The following is a 20122-nucleotide window of genomic DNA, read 5'->3' as shown; positions in this document are numbered from 1 at the left end:
CCATTACCAAAGGATGATCTCCCTAAATGTGCTAGTTCATAAATCCTCAAATGCTCAGACACCCAGAGCTCCTAGTCCAACAAAACAGCTTGAGGGTTTAAGGCAGAGTTATGGAGTCCTGGCTCTACATCTTACTAATCCTATCACTTTAGATAGGTGACAGCCTCTTTGAGCCTCAGTTCCTTCATTTGCAAAACAGGAGCAGTAAAATAGCACCTAACTCACAGGGAAGCCATGGCAATTACATAAAAGATGTTACATGTAAAGATTGCCTGGTGCAGTGAGTGCTCAATAAATGTTAGTTATTATTTACGGGCTTGGGGAATTCCTTTCGGCCAAGCCTACAGTTTAGTCTTCTATTTCTGTGGCCTCTGATCTTCCCCTCCTTCCTATGCCCCTTCCACCTGTTAAATGCCTTTGGTCTTAAAGAATCCTCCCTGCTGGTTCAAAGGCATCCGAGGTTAAAGTGAAGGAAATACACACACACATACACACACACACAGACACACACACACAGAGGACCTTTCATATTCAACCCTACCCAGACCAACACTCCAGACAAAGATTTCCATTGTTGTCTAAAAACAAACTTTTCTGCAGGGAGCAGCCTTAAAACAGCCAAGCAGACCAAAGTCTCCAGACTCTTCTAGTTCTTATTCCCCTTGACCTTGCCACATCCCTTCTCCTTTCTGGGCCTCAGTTTCCCCCTCTGTGAGGGAGGGTTTTAGACCCTGAGGAGCTCTACAGGCTCCCACCACTGCCCTCGAAGATCGTGCACAGTGCTGGAGTGGGGCAGCACGGGTGGCAGCTGGAGCCACATTTTAGGTAAGCGCTTAAGTTGGGAATAGGGTCAGGAAGACAGATCATTCTGTTTTTCTTACATTCCTCAGAGAGTCAACAGAAAATAGTGACGTGGGTATTTATTGCCATTGGAGTCAGAAACCAGAATAAAATGAAATCCCACCCTACCACTGAGACCTTGGGCAAATGAGTTCACCTCTCTAATCCTGTTGCCTTCACATGGGACAGTAAGAGGCAGAAATGATGTAAAGGTTTTGAGACAAAGATCACAAAAGCACCTGGTACAGAGCTGGTATACACACTAGGTGTTTAAAAAACATGCCTTCCTTTCTGGACTCTCTACTATGAATTGTGCACTGTAATTCCATGTCCTTCTCCTGCTCCGAAAGTCCTTCCTTCTCTGCTTTCTCATATATTATTTGTCCTTCAAGGCTCTGTCCAGGTCCTCCTCTGCCAGGAAGCTTTCTCTGCACAGACTCTGTCTCTAAAGGTCCAAGGCCTTAGGTTTCCAGGAAGACTGGCTTTGTGGGGGTGGGGAGACACGACCAGTTCCCTATCCCAAGAATTTCCTTCCTGTAAACTCAGGAAGATTAACCCCTTCCCTGCTCCACCTCAGAATGATGCACTTATCTCAACATCTGTACAACTGAGTTTTACAGCCACTGTGTCAGAGTCTCGAAACCACCCTGAGATGGGCGGCTTGAGTCCCAGCAGCCTCCTCTCCCCGAAACTCCTCATTCAACATGGTCAGCCAGAGCCCCTCCCAGGCTCCCGCTCCCTCCAAGGAGGACAAGGCACAGGACTATGTTTCTCCTCTCACCTCTGTGTGGCAGCCTCACACATCTCCAGCCCAGACCCTTCTTCTGAGCCCTAGGGCTGTGATGATCCCACTCATCTGACCAGAGCTTGAACCTCAAAGGCAGAGACTCCCACTGACAAAGAAATCTAGTTCAGGAGATGAAAAGATTGGCCCAAGGTCTCTCCTCTAGTTCACAGGCAGGACTGGGGTCTCAGGACTCTCGACACGCCAAGATGCAACCGTACACCCTCTTCCTCCAACAGCTGGTACCACTCCTGTCTCAGATGTCTCCATTCTCCTAGGCTGGGACCTTGTTGTCACCTCTGCCTTTTCCTCTGCTTTATTTCTTTCATCCTGTCATCACCAAGACCGGTAACTCTTCAGTGATAAGGGACCACAGGTGGCCCCACCCTCCCAAGCCCACTGCCTAGTGCTCACCACTTTGTGCCAGTAGCTGAGACTGAATTCCCCAGATCCCATCCCATACACCAAGGCCAGATCCTCTTCCTTTAACATGTCTCTTTCATGCCACTCAGCCATCCAACAATCCACCATGGCTCCTCTGTCCCCCTGGATCCTGCCCCACACCTGGCCTCCAGACACCAGGCTCACCCTCTCCGGCCAAGCTGTTTCACCCTGCTCCCTGTGCCCCCTCCCCTCTCCTTGGCATGATCTTCTTTCTTCTCCCTCTCTATATGCCCATGTCATTCACCTCCTTTGGAAAGTCTTCCCTTCTCCCCTCTCCCCCCTCCTACTGGTCCTTCAAGGCTCTGTCCAAGTGCCACTCCACAAGGAGGCCTCCCCTGATCTCCACAGCAATCTCTGACTCCTCTGCACACAGTCACTACCACAAGGTCAAGGGCCTATGAGCCTCCTGGCCTTGTTTTGTCATGGTAGAACTGTACAAGCTTGACCTCCTCACCAAACCTCAAAGTGATTACCCACTAACATGGCCACATTTCTTCTGCCTCCAATCTCAGCCTGGCCTTCATTCCACAAATATTATCTGAGTGCCTCTAATATGTCCAGCAAGTTCTTGTTCTTGAAATCTTCCTTACCCTTCAAGGCACAGGTTACCTGCCACCTGCTCTGTGAATTCTTCCCCAACCCCCCACCAGGGAGTCTTCACCTCTCCACCCTTGGGCCTCCTACATGTTCTCAGGCCCATGTCCCCTGATGTCCTCCCTGAGATCCAGGACTTGTGTTCCTTACTCATGGATGGGCCTCCTGCAATCCCCTAAACCAAGAAGATGCTCATGAATGGCTTTCACAGTGAACTGAAACAAAATCTGTCCAATTCTGAGGCCAGTCTGGGCTCCTGGGTGGCCTCAAGCTCCCTACATCCAAATGACCTCTTACTGTTCTTCCAAGATTGGATTTGGGCCCAGACTGAGTCAAATGACCTCTTATCATTCTTCCAAAATTAGGCTTTCCTCTTTAATTACACCTTATCTAGCCACACTCTATGCGGATTCTGATTACATAATTACTTCATGCCCTGGGACTTGAAAACAAAAAAAAGAAGAAAAGAGAGTAAGCATGATTGCCTAGGTAAGTAAACACACTCCATATGCATATTTCCATATACCATATGCCATTTTCTTGTGCCTATACAATGTTAAAACACAGAAAATAAAGCCTGAGGAGGGGTCTAAATCTCATTAAGATGAAAATCCCACTGGGTAAGAGTAAACCAAGGAGAACTTCATGGTGAAGTCTTACCCTGAGATGGGCTTCAGAAGAGCCTTGAAGTTAACCCCCAGTCCCCACCCCTCCCCTTCTGCAATGAGGAGAGGGACCTGTGAGATCTTGGGCACATTTGATTTCTAATGAACAACCAGGCCTGATCCCTCCTAACCAAAACATCCACCTTCCCCTGAATCCCAGGTAATTCCCTGTGCCGCGTCTCTCCTAAGGGACATTTGCACACTTCTCCTCTCCTCTCCTAGACCATGCCCACCCTGCAGGCAGGAGGCCAGCCTCAACTCTCCTGGAATTCCCAATTCCCCTTCCCAATCCTGGGACAGAGCACATGGCAGGCCCTCCTCCAGCCTTATTAAATTATGTGTCTTCTCCCAATCCACTAAGCCAGCTCATGCCGCCCTGCCTTTGCACGTGCCAGTCCCCCTGTCCTCTCTCAGCCATGCCCTCCTCTGGCCCGGTTCCAGTTCCCCTCTTCTGCGCCTACAAGGCACCCTGGACTTGCCCTCACATAGTGCTCAGCTCACCACACTTTGGCATGAAAAACTCTTCATTTGTCTACCTCTCCCTCCACACCAGTGCTCACCAAACTTTTCGATCACACCTTCCTGTCACTGAAATAGCTGTGAGCACATTTACTTACAAGGTAATTACAAAATCTGTATTACTATAAATAGGAAAGCTTTCTTTCTTTCAGTTAAAGAATAAACACAACTTCAACTGATAATGTTTTTTCCTTGCACCTCGATGGATCCCTTCAGAGCTCACTCACTATTCTAGTTTAGGAGCTCTGTGAGGGCAGCAGGGAACAGTTTAGTCTCCTTATAGTCCCAGAATCTGGTACAGAACTCAAAACTTAATAAATGACTAAATGTGTCCATTTACTCAGCAGACAGTGGAGCACCTCTTGTGGTCAAGGCACAGGGTAGGCCCTGGGGATACAATGGTGACAGGAAAGAGCCCTGGCCAGTGTCACCATGCTCCCATAGACTGGCGGGGTGGGCAAACAATCTTCCAAACAAGTGGAACAAAGCAGCTGAGCCATATGCTGTGAAGAATGTTCTGTCTGGAACCACTGAACCACAACAGCCCTCAACAGGAGGGTTTAACTCAGGCAGAAGGGTCAGAGAGGGCTTCTCCAAGAATATGGTGCTCCAGGTGAGATCTGAAGGGTGAGCAGCACTAAATAGAGGAAGGAGTAGTCCAGGCTAACGAAACTGCAAAGGCAAAAGTCCTGAGGCTGGACAGACAATGGTACATGCCAGGGTCTAGCAGAGGCCAATAAAACAAAATGAACAAATAAACAAGCCCCAAAAGAATGACAATCTCTCCTCCCCTTCACTCCTTTCCATTTGTCAAAAAAGACCACTCCAGGCTATGATCCCCTGAAAAGGTCACTCAGATCTGCTACTGCCCAGCCGCTGAGCCGAGCAGAGCAGGTGGGCTCTTAGCCTCCCAGCTCACCCTCCCAGGACTGGACCCCCAGCCCGCCCCTTCTCAGAAGACACTCCTGAAAACCAGGCACGTTGCCATAGGCACCACCAATCGAAGGCTCCTGGGCAGTTTAATTTTTTAAAGAGAGTGTTAAATATTTTACATCATCTAACAGCACGGTTTCTTCCTTGCCTACGATAAAAAGGAACACCCTATACTCCTCAAATTAAGAACTCACTCAAAATAAATGCCAACCTGCAAGACAGCCCCGTGGAGCTCTGCACCCCACTGTCATGAGCATCTCATGATTTCCACGTTACCCATGTGTGATTTCCTTGAGGGAGCCACCTGGGGAATCCAGAACCACAGGCCACAAACCCCTTCTCTGCTGTAGCTCCTTTGACCCAAGGAAGGGAAAATTATTCGCAATGATGCTTCAGGTGAGTATTTAAATAGCCCATGACTTAAATAATTAAAGATAAAACCAAGAGCGTTGACTGTAATGCAGGCTGGCGGCTGCAGGGCCTCCTCCTGCGGCAGCTGTCTTGAAGAGGAGCCGTATCTTCTATCAGCGCTCAGACATGACTAATATTTCCCGGTTCCTAGGGGGCCTCGCCCCCTCACACCTGCCAGTGCTGGCTCACTACTGTACCATGGCCAACAGAAAGGCCCTATGAAGCAAATACAAAATAATCCTAAAAGGCCTAAAACTGCCTTGGCCCAGGTTTGTGGGCCTGGCAACCTGATTTTCAGCAACCACCACCAAATTCTGCTTAGGCCCTTGGCTCCCCCAAGCCCTAGCCTTCTCTAGCTACTCTAATTTCTGTCCCTGTTGGGATTTTGCTTTCTCCATTATCTTTGTCCTGCTTAAAAGCAGTTCCTACTCTTGTCTTGCCTCTCCACTCAGATGCCCCACTGGCCAGGCCACTGGGGCAGCAACTCAGATCTCCCGGCTCCAGTTCCGGCCTCTCTTACCTCATCCCTGGCTTCTAGATCCTGCCCAGTCTCCTATCACCAGCCTCCTGTGTGCACTGTCTGTAAAGAAAGGCCCAAGCACAGAAGAGTCAGCAGTGTACACGTTACAGCAGCTTTGGAAAGACTCTCTGACATCAATGTACCAGGCAAATGTTCCCATTTTCACGCCTGTCAATTTACTATAAGCAACTAGAACCCTGACTATCATTTCATGCTTGCAGGAAACAGCCACTCAACACTGGAACTGCCCCAGTTAAAGACAAACTCTAAGTGGAGAAGAGCAATCTGCAAATGAATTATCTATACGTCAGACAAGGAACCTGCTCGTATGCACAGCCACCAGGTTCCACGCAGACTCGAGGCCATGAGAGAAGCTGTTTGGATTTCACAAGATATGTCCTCAGGACCTTTCCTACTGCAAAACCAAGCTCAAAGGTCAGCCTACACGCTGATGTTAATAATCGATGCACAAGGCATTATGTGAATGAGTAATGAGCCTTCACACTGACATACAGGCAGAGGGGCAATTTCATGATCTACTAAGCACCCATTGCTGTTTTAACTGCTATAAGCTAGAACACCACCCAAGATGATGAAAAGTCAAGGCCCAAACAGAAATGGATTAGCAGAGCCAGTTATAGGTGAAAACTCAATACTTCTGATCATTGGTCCTCAACAGAACCTGTATTCTATGCCAGGCTAAGATTCCAGTTGGCAGCAACAATCTCCTCACAGGTCAGTCCTGGGTCTGCCATTCCTAGACACCTGACTTCAGGTACATCACTGGCCTCTACTAGTTGCCCTATGTGCCTCGCCTGGGTGTGGCAAGATGCCACATCCATTATGCACCTCTGGAGTACCCTCACTACCTGTACCTCCCCACACACACTTTGTCATACGGAAACCAACCTGCTTCCTAACCTGAAACACACTGTAGAAAGCCTGCTGGGGAAGACAAGAGCCCTGCCCTGCTGGGGGTTAATGAGGAAATAAACTCCAGGAGGGTGGGGCCCATGTCAACATCACTGACCAACATTTGTTTAATGAATGGAATGAGACTGTGGCTACTTTAGCACTTCTTTAAGCCAAAGTTCCAACTATAAACAGGGATTTATCTATCACATGGGCACCTTCCCATCCCTGGGGGCCACATCAGACCTCTCTTTCTCCTCATCCAGCAACATGGGGCATCCCTAGGACACTGTGCCGCTCTACATGGGCCTGCTGGTGAGACTGAGCAACAGTGGGAATGACATCACCAAGGGACAGAAACCTCAAAGAAAAGAGCAGGACCAACTGCTAAACTTCCTAGGCTTCTGTCTTTTCTCTCTTCTACATTCCTTTGGTGCATCCCTCTGCTCCACCAGGATGACAGAGAATGTCTCCCTCCAAGATAGAGAAGCAGAGAGGGGAGACAAGAAAAAGGTTGTAGGGACCAGCCTGGGTAGAGGCAAGCTGGTGGAAAGGAGACAATGTGGCTGGACGTGGTGGCTCACGCCTGTAATCCTAGCACTCTGGGAGGCCGAGGCGGGCGGACTGATCAAGGTCAGGAGTTCGAAACCAGCCTGAGCAAGACCCCGTCTCTACTAAAAATAGAAAGATATTAACTGACCAACTAAAATATATATATATATATATATATATAAAATTAGCCGGGCATGGTGGCACATGCCTGTAGTCCCAGCTACTTGGGAGGCTGAGGCAGGAGGATTGCTTGAGCCCAGAAGATTGAGGTTGCTGTGAGCTAGGCTGATGCCACCGCACTCACTCTAGCCTGGGCAACAAAGTAAGACTCTGTCTCAAAAAAAAAAAAAAGAAAGAAAGAAAAAAAAGGAGACAATGAAAGGATCCTTGGATCCTTGCTCACAGTACCAATGACCAGTCTGGGAACTCAGAGGGCTTCATGAATGTGTGTAGCATTTTTACATCACCTCACAGGACTGAGGCAGCCCCCAGGCTCAGAAACATTCAGTTATGTATCCCACTCCAGGTGGTTGCTCAGTTCTACAAATACAGCCTTTCCTGATAGTGTTCACTTTCCACTCCAGTCTGCTGTTTGAAAATGCCTCCTTGGCTCTACCAATAACTTCTTTTTTTTTTTTTGAGACAGAGTCTCGCTTTGTTGCCTAGGCTAGAGTGAGTGCCATGGCGTCAGCCTAGCTCACAGCAACCTCAAACTCCTGGGCTCAAGCGATCCTACTGCCTCAGCCTCCCAAGTAGCTGGGACTACAGGCATTCGCCACCATGCCCGGCTAATTTTTTTTTATATATATATTAGTTGGCCAATTAGTTTCTTTCTATTTATAGTAGAGACGGGGTCTCGCTCTTGCTCAGGCTGGTTTCGAACTCCCGACCTCGAGCAATCCACCCGCCTCAGCCTCCCAGAGAGCTAGGATTACAGGCGTGAGCCACCGCGCCCGGCTTACCAATAACTTCTATGCCCTTCTCATGCTCAATGATAGTGACCAGCATTTACTGAGTGATTACTATGTGTCAGGTACAGTTCTAAAAGGCTTGCATCATTGGATCATCTAATCCTCCCTGCAATCCTAGAGGTAGGTACTATCATTTTGTCCATTTTACAGGTCAGGCAACTGAGGCACAGAGCGTGACTTGCCCTGGGACCCAAAGCTAGGAGGTAGCAGAGCCAGGATTTGAACCCAGGCAGCCTGAGTACAGAGACCATACTCTTAGTTGCCCTATTTCACTTCAGGGAGAGAAGAGCCATGCTCAAGGATGTTCCTAGTTCAGTCCCATCAGCCACATACCCTTAAACAAATGGCTTTTCTATGCTTCAGTTGTCTCTACCGTGAAGCAAGTCTAATCATAGATGTCTGGTCTAGAAACACAGAATCTTAGCTCCATAGTCCAACCTGCCTAGGAGATCTTCCTGAGCTGGAAACATTCTATATGTGTGCTATCCATAGGGCAATCACTAGTCACGCATAGCTACAGAGCACTTGAATGTGGACAGTATGACTGAGAAACTGAATTTTTAATGTTATTTCACTCTAATTTATTTAACCACATGTGGCTGCTGGCTACCGTACTGCACAGCTCAGCTCTAGTCTATAAACTCCAGGAGGGCAGGTGCCATTTCTCTTTGTTCACTGCTATATTCCTAGAGCCCAGCACAGACCTTGGTCTATACTTGGTGCTCAATAACTATTTCTTGAACAAATCAAAACCAAAGGACTTTTCAGATGCTCTAATAGTACTTCATCTCCCACAAAGGCATCTATTAATATTCTCCAGGTCTGGTGAGTTTGATCACTTTAAAAAAAAAAAAAAAAAAAAAATATTCTCCAGGTTCTCTGGCTAGTAAATATCCAGCCTTGACTTGACACAGAATTCAGGACATCCCAAGGCAGACTGGCAGGAAATAACTCTCATGATGAAAAGTTCTTCTTCTACTGAGCTAAATCTATCTCCCTGAAATTTTTACTTACTAGTCCTGGCACATATGTTCATAGGTTTGGGAAAACCAAAATAAGTTAAGAAAAAGCACTTAAATGTTTTTAAACACTTTAAATGAAGGGTTATATCTATAATACATTTTCATAGCTACAATGAATCCAATCTTAACTCCTAACAGTGTAAGGCCTATTAAACCAATGTAGGACTATGATCTGTTAGGGGGAAAACAATCCTCTAGTGTCAAGGCTGTGGTCCTGAACTGCATCTCCACTGACTTTAATCCAATACATTCAAGCCCCCCAACTCCATAAGTGGACCAGGGAGTGTGATGATGGACCCTTAATAAGTGAGGCCTTGTTCTCCAAGCATGGTCTGGGGACTCTGGAAGAGCAGCTCACAATTTCATTTCTTTGCTATACTCCTTAGTGGAAAACTTCAACATTTCCTATACCCTCTTATGCTCCAAGGACTGTGACAGACACAGGAGATACAAAGATGACTACAACATAGTCCTCGTAAGGCCCTCACAGCCTGGAAAGAGTAAGAGACAAAAAATGTGCAGAGGATGTACTCTGTGCGAGACACTGAACTAAGCTCAGGAGAAAGACACACAACCAACTCAGTGCAACACCGGCCATTACAGACATACGTATAAAACACTGCACTGACTGCTTTAGAAGAGACACCTGGAAGGATCCCAGTACCGTGCCTTGTACACAGCAGGTGCTCAAGGAAGAGAACTGAATCAAACCTTGACCAACACCTCATTTTAAGGCTGAGGAGACCAAGACCCAGACTGGTTAAGTGACTTCTTAAGGCAACTCAGGTAATTAGTGATAGGACACTAGGCTTCACCACTCACCAGCCCAACAGTCTATAATGCTGTTTTATCCTACACTGCATGGGGAGATATGCCTATCTCAGAATAAACAATGGATTTATTTTTGTACAGTTGTGTTTGGGACTCTCTTGAAATATGATGACTAACTGCATGCATATCATTTTAGAAACATGCATTCAATCATTTGATAAACATTTCTTGGGAAGATACCCTGTATCGGGCACAAGTTTAAGGGCTTAGATAAAGAGAGGAAACAAACTTCTGGTCAAATCAGAGGGCTGGACGCCCATGTTTCTCTGTGATCTCTCTCAGAACCCCACTAAAAGGACAGTAGAGGAATGTGTTTCTTAACGGAAAACGAAATAGGCCAATAGAACTCTGGGAGATGGTGAGCTGACCGCCATGCAGTAGCTGATATAGGTTTCTGCTTTTTCTCTTCTGCTAAGTGCAAGCAGGAGAGGAAACCACTGAACAAGTGGCCAACTCAACACAGAACCCAGAGAAGACTCAGGAACTAGAGGCATCAAGGATTTTAAATGGAGAAGCAGGATGAGACTAAAAAGAGGGGCAAGGAGCAATCAGATCCAGGGTCCCTCCTACAATCTGCTCAGCCTGGTGATTGCCCTCCCTCAGCCAGCAGAATATGGAGGTCCACTGTTCAGGCAACTTACACCAGAGACTGTCTGGATTCAGACACAGCTAAGAGAAGTCGGGAGAGATGGGGGCAACTTTCAGAAGACTAAGAAATTGAGTGAAATTCTACATATCAAACTGGCCGATACCCAGCCAGCTTCCCCATCAAGGCTCCCAGAATGGAGGACAGCTGGGCTGTTATCTGCCCTACCCCCTGGCAAAATCCTCTCCAAGAAAGCTCTCTCCAGGAAAGCCCCAGAGAAAAATATAGAGGTGCTGATATCTAGTTTTCTCCAGGAGTCTGCTGGATTACCCTGAAATGAAGTTAACAGGGCCCCTCCTGGTCACACAGATGCCCAATCAGCATTTTGGTGTCCACTCTTAAAATATAAATGGACAGTCAAGGATCAACATCCATGGAAGGATGGCTTGAATGGGAGATACAGTAACCAAAACAAGCAGAAAAGGGGACTTGGAGGAAACAAAGATAATGTAGGGAACAGCAGAAAACCAGTAAAAAAAAAAAACTAATATAGAAAATTTATTGCACCCATGAAACAACAATAGGATGCTATTTAAAAAAGCAAAGAAATGCAAGCATTCAGAGAACTATGGAGCTCCCAGAAAGTAAAACATGCAAGTATGTTTCATGTAAAAACATGAAAGCAGAAATTGAAAAATTGAAAAGGGTTGAAGATAAAGCTGAAGATATCTCTCCGAAGTAAAATAAAAATATAATAAAATGGAAAACAGGAAATAAACGATTTTAGAATTATAAACTCAATCCAGATACTCTAATAACTAATAGATGTTCCAAAGACAAGACACAGAAAATGGAGAAAAGGAAATTACAAAAAATATATATATTTAAGAAAATTTCCCCAAATTAAAAGATGTCAGGCTTCAGATCAAAAAGGCACATCATAAAGCCTATAACCTGAATGGAAAAGAGAAAAAAAAAAAGGCACATCAAAGACCCAGCCTAATAGTTTTTAAAGCAAGGAAATTTCAAATACAGGAAAAGAAAGAAGATCCTAAAAACTGCCAGTGAGAAAGCATATTATGCATAAATGATCAAGAATCAAAAAGGCATCTAAATTTTTTTTTTTTTGAGACAGAGTCTCACTCTGTTGCCCAGACTAGAGTGCCATGGGGTCAGCCTAGCTCACGGCAACCTCAAACTCCTGGGCTCAAGCAATCCTCCTGCCTCAGCCTCCCCAGTAGCTGGGACTACAGGCATGCAATACCATGCCCGACTAATTTTTTCTATATATTTTTAGTTGGCCAATTAATTTCTTTCTATTTTTAGTAGAGACAGGGTCTCGCTCTTGCTCAGGCTGGTTTTGAACTCCTGACCTTGAGCGATCCACCCACCTCAGCCTCCCAGAGTGCTAGGATTATAGGCGAGAGCTACTGCACCCAGCGGCATCCAAATTTTTGACATCACTATTGAAACCTAGAAGACAGTGGAACAATGCCTTCAAAACTTTAAGGGAAAATGGCTTTCAACCTAAAATTCTAGATAAGTCAAACCACCAATCAATATGAGTTAGGACAAGAACATTTCATACATGCAAGTTTAAAGTGATCAACTTCTACAAACCCTCTCTCAGAAACTCATGGAGGGATAAATGAACAAAGAGGAAAGACATGATTCAACCCAGGACTAGATGAGGGAATTCCCAAGAATGAATCATGCCACAGGCCTAGAGGTCAATGGGCAAGAGAGGAGAGGGATGGAAGCCTCTAGGAGGGATGTCTCCATGGGGGGAAAAAAGATAATAAAATACAAAGGAACACATGTTATAAAACAGATATGTGTTAAAATGCTGTCAGGCTTCGGGACTTACAAATAAGTACATAGAAACTAAGTAAATAGAAAAAATAAGGTAATTATTAACTCAAAAAAGGTACAAGAAAGAGACTATCATTATAGTATACTATATGGCTCAGCCATGAAACTATTTATACAAGTAAAATAATGTAATAAATATCAATGTAACCAAAAACTGTGATGCAACTGTATTGGAAGGATGGGGAGGAAGGGAAGTATTGCAGGGTTTGGGGTCCTCTATTCCCATAGTAAAATATCAAGAAATAACATCTAAAACGAACAATCAGGAAATAGCATTGTTAAGCAGGTAACTTATAAAAATGATGCTAGTATCAAGAGAAACATCTAAAAGGATTGGAAGTGACTGTCATAGACAGAACAATCACTCCTCAAAGATGTCCATATCTTAACCCCTGATCCTATGAACCTGTTAGGTTACACAGCAAAAGAGAATTAAGGTTGCAGATGAAATTAAGGCTGCTCATCAACTGATCTTAAAAAGGGAGACTGTCATATATTATCCAGTGGGGCCCAATGTAATCACAAGGGTCCTTAAAAGTGGAAGAGGGAGGAGGGAGAAAGGAATCAGATGAAGACATGAGTCTGGAAGAAGGTCACAATCATAGAAGGACTCAACCACCCCTTCCTGGCTTTGAGACAGAAGAAAGGGACCCTGAGCTAAGAAATGCAGGGGTTCTCTAGATACCAGAGTATAAAACAAAACACTCTTCCTAGAAGGAAACTCAACCCTAATGCCTTGATTTTAGCCCAGCGAGACCTTTGTTCAGATTTCTAACCTACAGACCTGTAATATAAATTTGGGTTGTTTTAAGCCAAACGTCCTCAAACTACAGTCCGCGGGCCACATGCGGGTGTTTTTGCCCATTTATTTGTCTTTTTACTTCAAAATAAGATATGTGCAGTATGCATAGGAATTTGTTCATAGTTTTTTTTAAACTATAGTCTGGCCCTCCAATCGTCTGAGGAACAGTGAGCTGGCCCCCCCTGTTTAAAAAGTTTGAGGACCACTGTTTTAAGCCATCAAGTTGGTGGTAATTTGTTACTGCAGCAATAGAAAATCATATTCAGCGACGACTGATTCTGGGGAGTGGATCACCAGGATGAGGAGGGATGACACATTCTTCTGTAAAGTCTTTATACTTTTCGGGCAGTGTTTTTTGACTTTTAAAACTGTACATATACCTTAGATAAAAAATCAAATTTTAATTTCAAAAGGAGAAATTCTCTTCCCAGATCTCACACGGACAAGGGAGCCAGCAATAACAACTGAAGTAGAAAGGTGAATGCAAGGAGAAAAGCTTAGCTCTTAGATGAGAGGAGAGTCTGAAAGGGGAAGTAGGAAGTCAGGAAAAGCAGAAAAAGGCCTTCTGGTGAGGGAATAAGTCCTGGTGTGGGGAGAACCTGGCCTTTTGGGGCATGGCTGAGTTCAGAACCACCAGGGCATCCAGTGGGTCTGGCAGAGCCAGCAGCAAAGGCCAGAGGGACCGTTCCCAACACCAGCAGGTCTGATGCCTGCCCTTCCCCGGCCTATAGTATTTGCAGAGGGCCAGGACAAGTGAAAGCCCAAGATAAACACATTTTCCTAGACCATCAACTGTATTCAACAGTAAAACAATTCTAAATTTACAGTAAATGTAAATACTTTTATACTAAAACCAGCACAGACATGCTACAGAGAATACAAACTTCATGTGAATTTTTAATAAACTGCACACTTCAAGGTGACTTCTTGCATGTGAAGCCGACTGTAGCCACTAAACTACTCACTTACCACTGAGCACCAAGACTCAATTTTCTCTGTAATTAATCAGAGTCAGAAGAAAATCATGAAGAAAATCATGAAGAAAATCAGTATCAAAGCAACTGGGATTTCATACCAGCAACGTGCTGCCAGCTGCCCACCCTCCCAAGATAGGCACAAGACACCCCTCGGGTCCCACCCAAACTAATCAGAAACTTGACAAGCATCTCATTCTTTTCCAAAGAGGTCTGCATCCTGCTACAGCCAGTTGGGTCAGCTCAGGCTTGGGAGACAGAGAAAAATCATCACGCTAAATTCTTCCTGGATGTACTTTCTTGGCCAGGCGTCCTCAAACTACGGCCCATCTTCAAACTACGGCCCGCTGCCGCCTGTCCTGCTTAGCAGCCAACTCGTCCCAGGCCAGCAGTGTGCATGTGTGGAATGTGCGCCGCACACTCTCCAACAGCCCTCCAATGGTCTGAGGGACAGTGAACTGGCCCCCTGTTTAAAAAGTTTGAGGATCCCTGCTCTTGGCCATAGTCTGCCAGCCTGCTCCACTCTAGGCATTCCCAGAATCATTGAGAAGAGCCCCACTTCCACCATCATCACCCCTAACCCCTTATACCATAGGCCTCTTCCAGAGATGACATCAAAGACTCTTTCCATGGAAGGAAGTCAAGAAATAGAGCACATCTCTTGGGAGAGGGTGTCCCTTGTGGTCCACAATACAAGGGTGGAAACTTTTTCTATTGTTATAGCTGTTTTTGTTGTGAAAACAATAACCACATGAGAGAGATCTGGGAACTTTTTTTTTAATAACAAGCCACTGCTGACCACAGAAGAGGAGGGGGAAAAAAATCAATGGAAGACCACACAGAAGTAAAAAGCAATTTAATTGGGTTTGGTTCATTTGCCTCTTGTTCGTTTTGTGTGTAAAACACATACACATTCAAAAAGACTGAACTCAACTGATTTTAAATTAAAAACAGAGTACATGAAATTTTAATGACAAGAAATATATTCAAATACGCTACAGCTTGGTGCAGTGACAAGTGCCTGTAGTCCCAGCCTCCTGTACTAAGGAGGCTGAGGCTGGAGGATGGCTTAGGCCCAGGAACTAGAGGCCAGCCTGGGAAACATAGGTAGATCCTGTCTCTAAAAATAATGATACTACTACTAATAATAATAATAAAGCTACAAAGCTATATCATTGTCAATAAAGTAAGAATAGAGGAGGACAGCAAGGAAAAAGATACAACAAGAGGAGAGAAAGGAAATGGACAGAGGACTGAGGCATGGAAAAAGACGGCTGGGAGACAATAAGATTCAGGGACAGACACACATGCCTAACCATACACAAAAAGAAGGGGCAACGAAGGACCCATAGAGACACTGAGGGCCTTGTGAGTTAGCCAAAGGAAAGTATACTCTTTGTGTCCAGCTGCTGGCTTGGGCTACAGACTTCAAAGTATTATCTACCTTTTATCCTTGCCTTTGAATGGTTAATGCCATGGTCAACCACTGTTCATAGCTCTCTAACTGCTCTCTGAAACATTCTGAGGCTTAGCTCAGGTCACAGGCCAGAGGGTCCCCCCAGATGAGCTAAAATCCAGTAAATCAGTCATCTCTAAGTATCTCCTCTGAAAAGGGGGTACATGAAACGCTATCTCATAAACTACAAAGCACCAATGAAAGTCAGGGGAGAAAATGCTGCTTATGTTGAAAAGAAATTCCATAGAAAACTTTTTTTAGGTTTGCATTAAAAAAAAAAACAAAAAAAAACTAGGACTTCAGCAGAACTGTGTCCCACCTCAGCATTCACCAGCATCACCACCAGCACACCTGACCTCCCACATGTTCGATTCTGCTGGTCCCAGCAGACCTAAAGGCCTCAGTTGGCCCTGACACTAAGCAGCCTCCACCACACCCTGCAATCTGAGGGTTGACAGGCGAGATCCTGAGGAGACTCCAATACCACCCACTGGCCACCACAGCCTAAGCCAAGCCTCTCCTTCCTTCACTCCAAGGGTGACAGGTGCTCTGCTGTTTCACACCTGACACAGCCTCCCCTGTTTGAGCGCCATCCCTTTCTTCCCTGAGCTTGGCTTCTGTGGCTTATTCTTCCCCACATGATGGGTCCCCAACCTCCCACTTTCTCTCGTGTTCCTCCAACCTCTCCCTTCTTCTGTGCCTATTTCCTCCTCTCTTTCCTCTACCTGATCTTAGAATCATTTCTCTCAGAGAAGGAGGGGGTTTAACAGATATATCTAGAACACAGGACCTAGAATCAACCAGCCTGAGTTCCTGCTCCAGCCTGACATCTTGCTGGCCATGTGACCTTGAACAAACCTCCCAACCCCTCGAATTCCTCAGTGAGGGGACTGACCCTGGCAGTCACAGAGGTCTCTTCCAGCTCTCACATCCTAGATAGCTAAATGTCTACCTGCATAATATAAATAAAGCAGTGAGTTAAACATCCACAGGGAGAGAGAATGAACTAGAGAAACTCTTCTCCCAGCAATCTCTCACCCCAGCCTCATCTCACAGATTCACTCGCTCTGAGGTCTGTACCTCTCACTCTGGGCCATTCTAGCTCACAGACCTCTCACTATGGGCCATTCTAGCTCTGAATTATTTCCGTATGGTAAAACCTCACAAATCACCCTAATCAGGGAAAAGGTGAATGTGAATCCAACAGAAGCCTGAGTCCTGGAATGCTTCCTTCATGCCACTGCTCAATACTATGAAGTTCACATCAATTCAGCATACAGGAACGAATCTGAAAATGCAATCACAAACCATACTTGGGAATCTAAGAACAGTAGTGCTGAAAGGAACGCTAGAAAATCATCTGCTTGAAAAATCCTCCACTTCACCAACAAGGACACAGGCCCAGAGAGCAGAAGCCACTAGCCCAAAGATCAGTGGCCAGGACCAAAGCCAGCTGTCCTGCCTCCAGTCCAGAGCTTCTCTACCAAGGCTTTCTGAGACCATCCATTCCTTCTCCATACAGACACGTCACGTCCTAAATTACCAGTGAGTGTTCCCTACCACAAATCCATCTCCATGTCCAGGGAACGGTCCAGAGCTAAGTTTGGGTGACCAGATGATTATCAATGCTGTACAATAAAAGCTTTCTTTCCTGGGCCCTGCCCTTTCATTCTTTGCAAAGAAAACCCCAGACACTGCTATCTGTGCTAAACTCTATTTTGGAGAGGGGGAATGAGGGGAGAGCTGAACGGTGCTTTGTTCTGCCAGTAACAAGCATTTGCTCATCCTTTCCCGTAACTCCTGCTCCCCAATATTGCAAATCTCTTCAGAAAAGTTTACAGGAACTCTCCAACTACAGGAAATGAAGGCAGGTAAGAGGAAAAGGCCACTAGGATGGGTGTGGTGTGAAAAATGACAATACCCACCTATCTCTTCACTCCACGGTGAGCATTTCAATTCAGTTGCTAATTCCCTGCTGGGACGTCTCCAGAGCTAGTAGTCTCAGGGTCCTCCAGCTGAAAAAACGTGCTCTCTGCAACCCCTGAAGAAGTAACCCTTTCCTAACCTTCTATTCCAACAGAGCCCAGACAGAGGTGCCAAGAGACCAACCCTTCCCTCCTTTCCCCTCAGGCCAAGAGCAGACACCAGAGCCAGCAGGCAAGGGGCTATTTAAGGCAGCTAGGAAGAGGGTGGGGCAGAAAATTGCTGTCAGCATCCTAGCCCTCCTCCCCACCCCCTCCCAGCCCAAACTCACTCTCTCTCTCTCTCTCTCTCTCTCACACTCACACACACACACACACACACACACCCCTCATTCTGTAGATAGCCAGCTACCTCATCTATGTTTCTGGGGGCTATAGATATGGAGTCTCCAAATGTCCATCACATGTTTTCTGTCACTGACGCTGCTGTCCCCCTCTGCCGCCCACCCCCCTTTTACTCCACCCCTCCTTCTCTTTTCACCTCCAAGCTACTGCTCTAGCCAAAAACACAGAATTGAATTAAATCTAAGCAGAGGAGCTCAAAAACAAGAAGTGGGGACAGACAAGCCATCCCTAGCCTTCACTTGAGAGGAAAATGGGCCCAAAGGGGGTGGGGTGGGGGAGATGGAGTCAGAGGCCTGATATGCCAGAAAGGTTCCATGATGTCTCTACACGAAGCTCCCTCCTATTGACGGAGAAATCAATTCCAGCAATTTCAGCAGGTCAGCCCTGTGACAACAGGAGCATCCCAGCGCTCAGTGTTTAAAACAAAAATCCAAAGGCTCAGCCAGAACATGCTGGGAAAACCCGGGGACTGGATGAAACGAGCCACGCTCAGTGGGATCCCTTCTGCTTTTATGTAGCAATGTAATAGCGTAATAAATTCTGTCTGCCTGAAGAAAGCATGCACTGGTGAATTTCAAAGCCATCTTACAGCAGCGGACGCACAGGGATGCAGGATTCGACAGCACATCCCCCCACGAAAGGAACATAATGACTTTAAGCCTCTTTCCCCCTCTATCATGAATGGCGCTACCGCTTATCGAGGGCCACGTCGGGAAGCAGCGAGGTGGGAGCCGGAGAAGCCCGGGGAATTCGGAGAAAGGAGTTGCTTTCTGTCCCTGCCGGTGATGAGCCTCCTAGCAAGACGCCGCCAGCACTCGAGGACACGCAGGGCGCGGGCGGGATGGGCAGGCAGGTGTCCCCGCACACGTACCGCTCCCGCAGGCGGGTCCGGGCGGGCGCGTCGTCCTTGCGCCCCTCCCGCCGCCCTGTCCTCGGGATGCTGATGAATGGACACACCTGAGACGCCTCCATCCTGCCGCTCGCTCCCCCTTCCTGCTCTGGCTGCTGCAGAGGAGCCCCTCCTCGGCAGTTTCACTTTGCAGCACAGCCCCACCGGGCTCCGAGGTCGCCCCCACCCGCCCACGTCGCCCCCAGCCCGAGGCGGGCGGCCCTTCCCTCCCGGCAGAGGCCATGATCGCGCTACCCCACCCACACAGAAATAAATAAATAAAGCCTAGGACTCCCCCCGTCCTCCGCACCCTGGGGACTTTCCTCGAAAGACCGGGGATACACCGAGCAGGCAGGACGGCCGGTTCGGCCGCGGCGACCGCGGCTGCCCCCGCGGCCCCGGGAGGATGCTCTGGGGGGCAACCCCAAGTCCCTCCAACAGCTGGCCCTTTAAACGCGCCGCCTCCGAGCGCGGAACAAAGGCGCCGCCCGCGGGGGCCGGGCCGGCGCACACCCCCAGCGCCGCCGCCGCCGAGCGGGCGAGCGCGGCCGGGCGGGCGGGCGGCGGGCGCGGGCTTACCTCGCGGGTCGCCGGCGGCTGCGCGCGTCCGGCCCCACTCGCACTACACGCTTCAGTCGGCCCCGCTCTGTTTTTCTGGGACTCGGGGCTGACTTCACCGACGCTCCGCCGGCGGCCAATGGGCTGCGGCGCCCGCCCCCTCATTAGCATGCCTCTGGAACCGTCCACTCTGGCGGCGTCCGGGCGGCGGGCGGGCCCGGGGGGGCGGGGCCGGGCCGCGCCGTGACAGGAAGGGGCGTGCGCGCCAATGGGAGGCGAGCAGGCGCCCGGCCTCCGCTCCGGCGTTGTAGCCGCGCGCGCGGGCCCGCCGGGCTCCGCTGCGAAGGCGCGCGCGGCGCGTAACCCCTTCCGTCCCGGCCCGGCCGCGGGTGGAGGCGGGCCAGGTGCGCCCTCTGGTCCTTCAGGGGGGTCGCCCGCGGGGAGCTCCTTGGGAACCTCAGGCACAAAATAACAGCTATAAGTTATTTAGCCCCTGTGCCCCGGTTTAGTCATCTGTAAAATGGTGTAATAGTACCGATTTCGCAAGATGTAGTGAAGATTAATATATTAATAATTAACGTATGCGAACCGTTTAGCTCAATGCCTGGCCAGCGCGCTACATAAATGTTCGCTGCTGTCTTTAGTATGCTCTGTGCCAGC

The 20122-nt window shown here is 47.6% G+C and overlaps 1 protein-coding gene across 49 annotated transcripts in view; it reads right to left on the bottom strand.

The window, feature by feature from the left end:
* SORBS1 (sorbin and SH3 domain containing 1) overlaps window positions 1–19621 on the bottom strand; it is a 223782-nt gene extending 204161 nt beyond the window's left edge. For 47 of the 49 annotated variants that reach the window (XM_076009908.1, XM_076009916.1, XM_076009912.1 and 44 more), the window contains exon 1: window positions 19484–19621. The gene's annotated coding sequence lies outside the window, so the exon portion shown is untranslated. Of the gene's footprint in view, window positions 1–17613; window positions 19362–19483 lie in introns of those variants that run through there. The other 2 variants (XM_076009910.1, XM_012766698.3) reach the window with 2 other exon arrangements.
* Window positions 19622–20122: the final 501 nt, after the last annotated feature.

The sequence above is a fragment of the Microcebus murinus genome, chromosome 14 (assembly GCF_040939455.1).
Source record: "Microcebus murinus isolate Inina chromosome 14, M.murinus_Inina_mat1.0, whole genome shotgun sequence".
Lineage (NCBI taxonomy): Eukaryota > Metazoa > Chordata > Mammalia > Primates > Cheirogaleidae > Microcebus > Microcebus murinus.
Note: the sequence above shows the minus strand (reverse complement) of the source record. Positions and strands in the feature narration are given on the sequence as shown.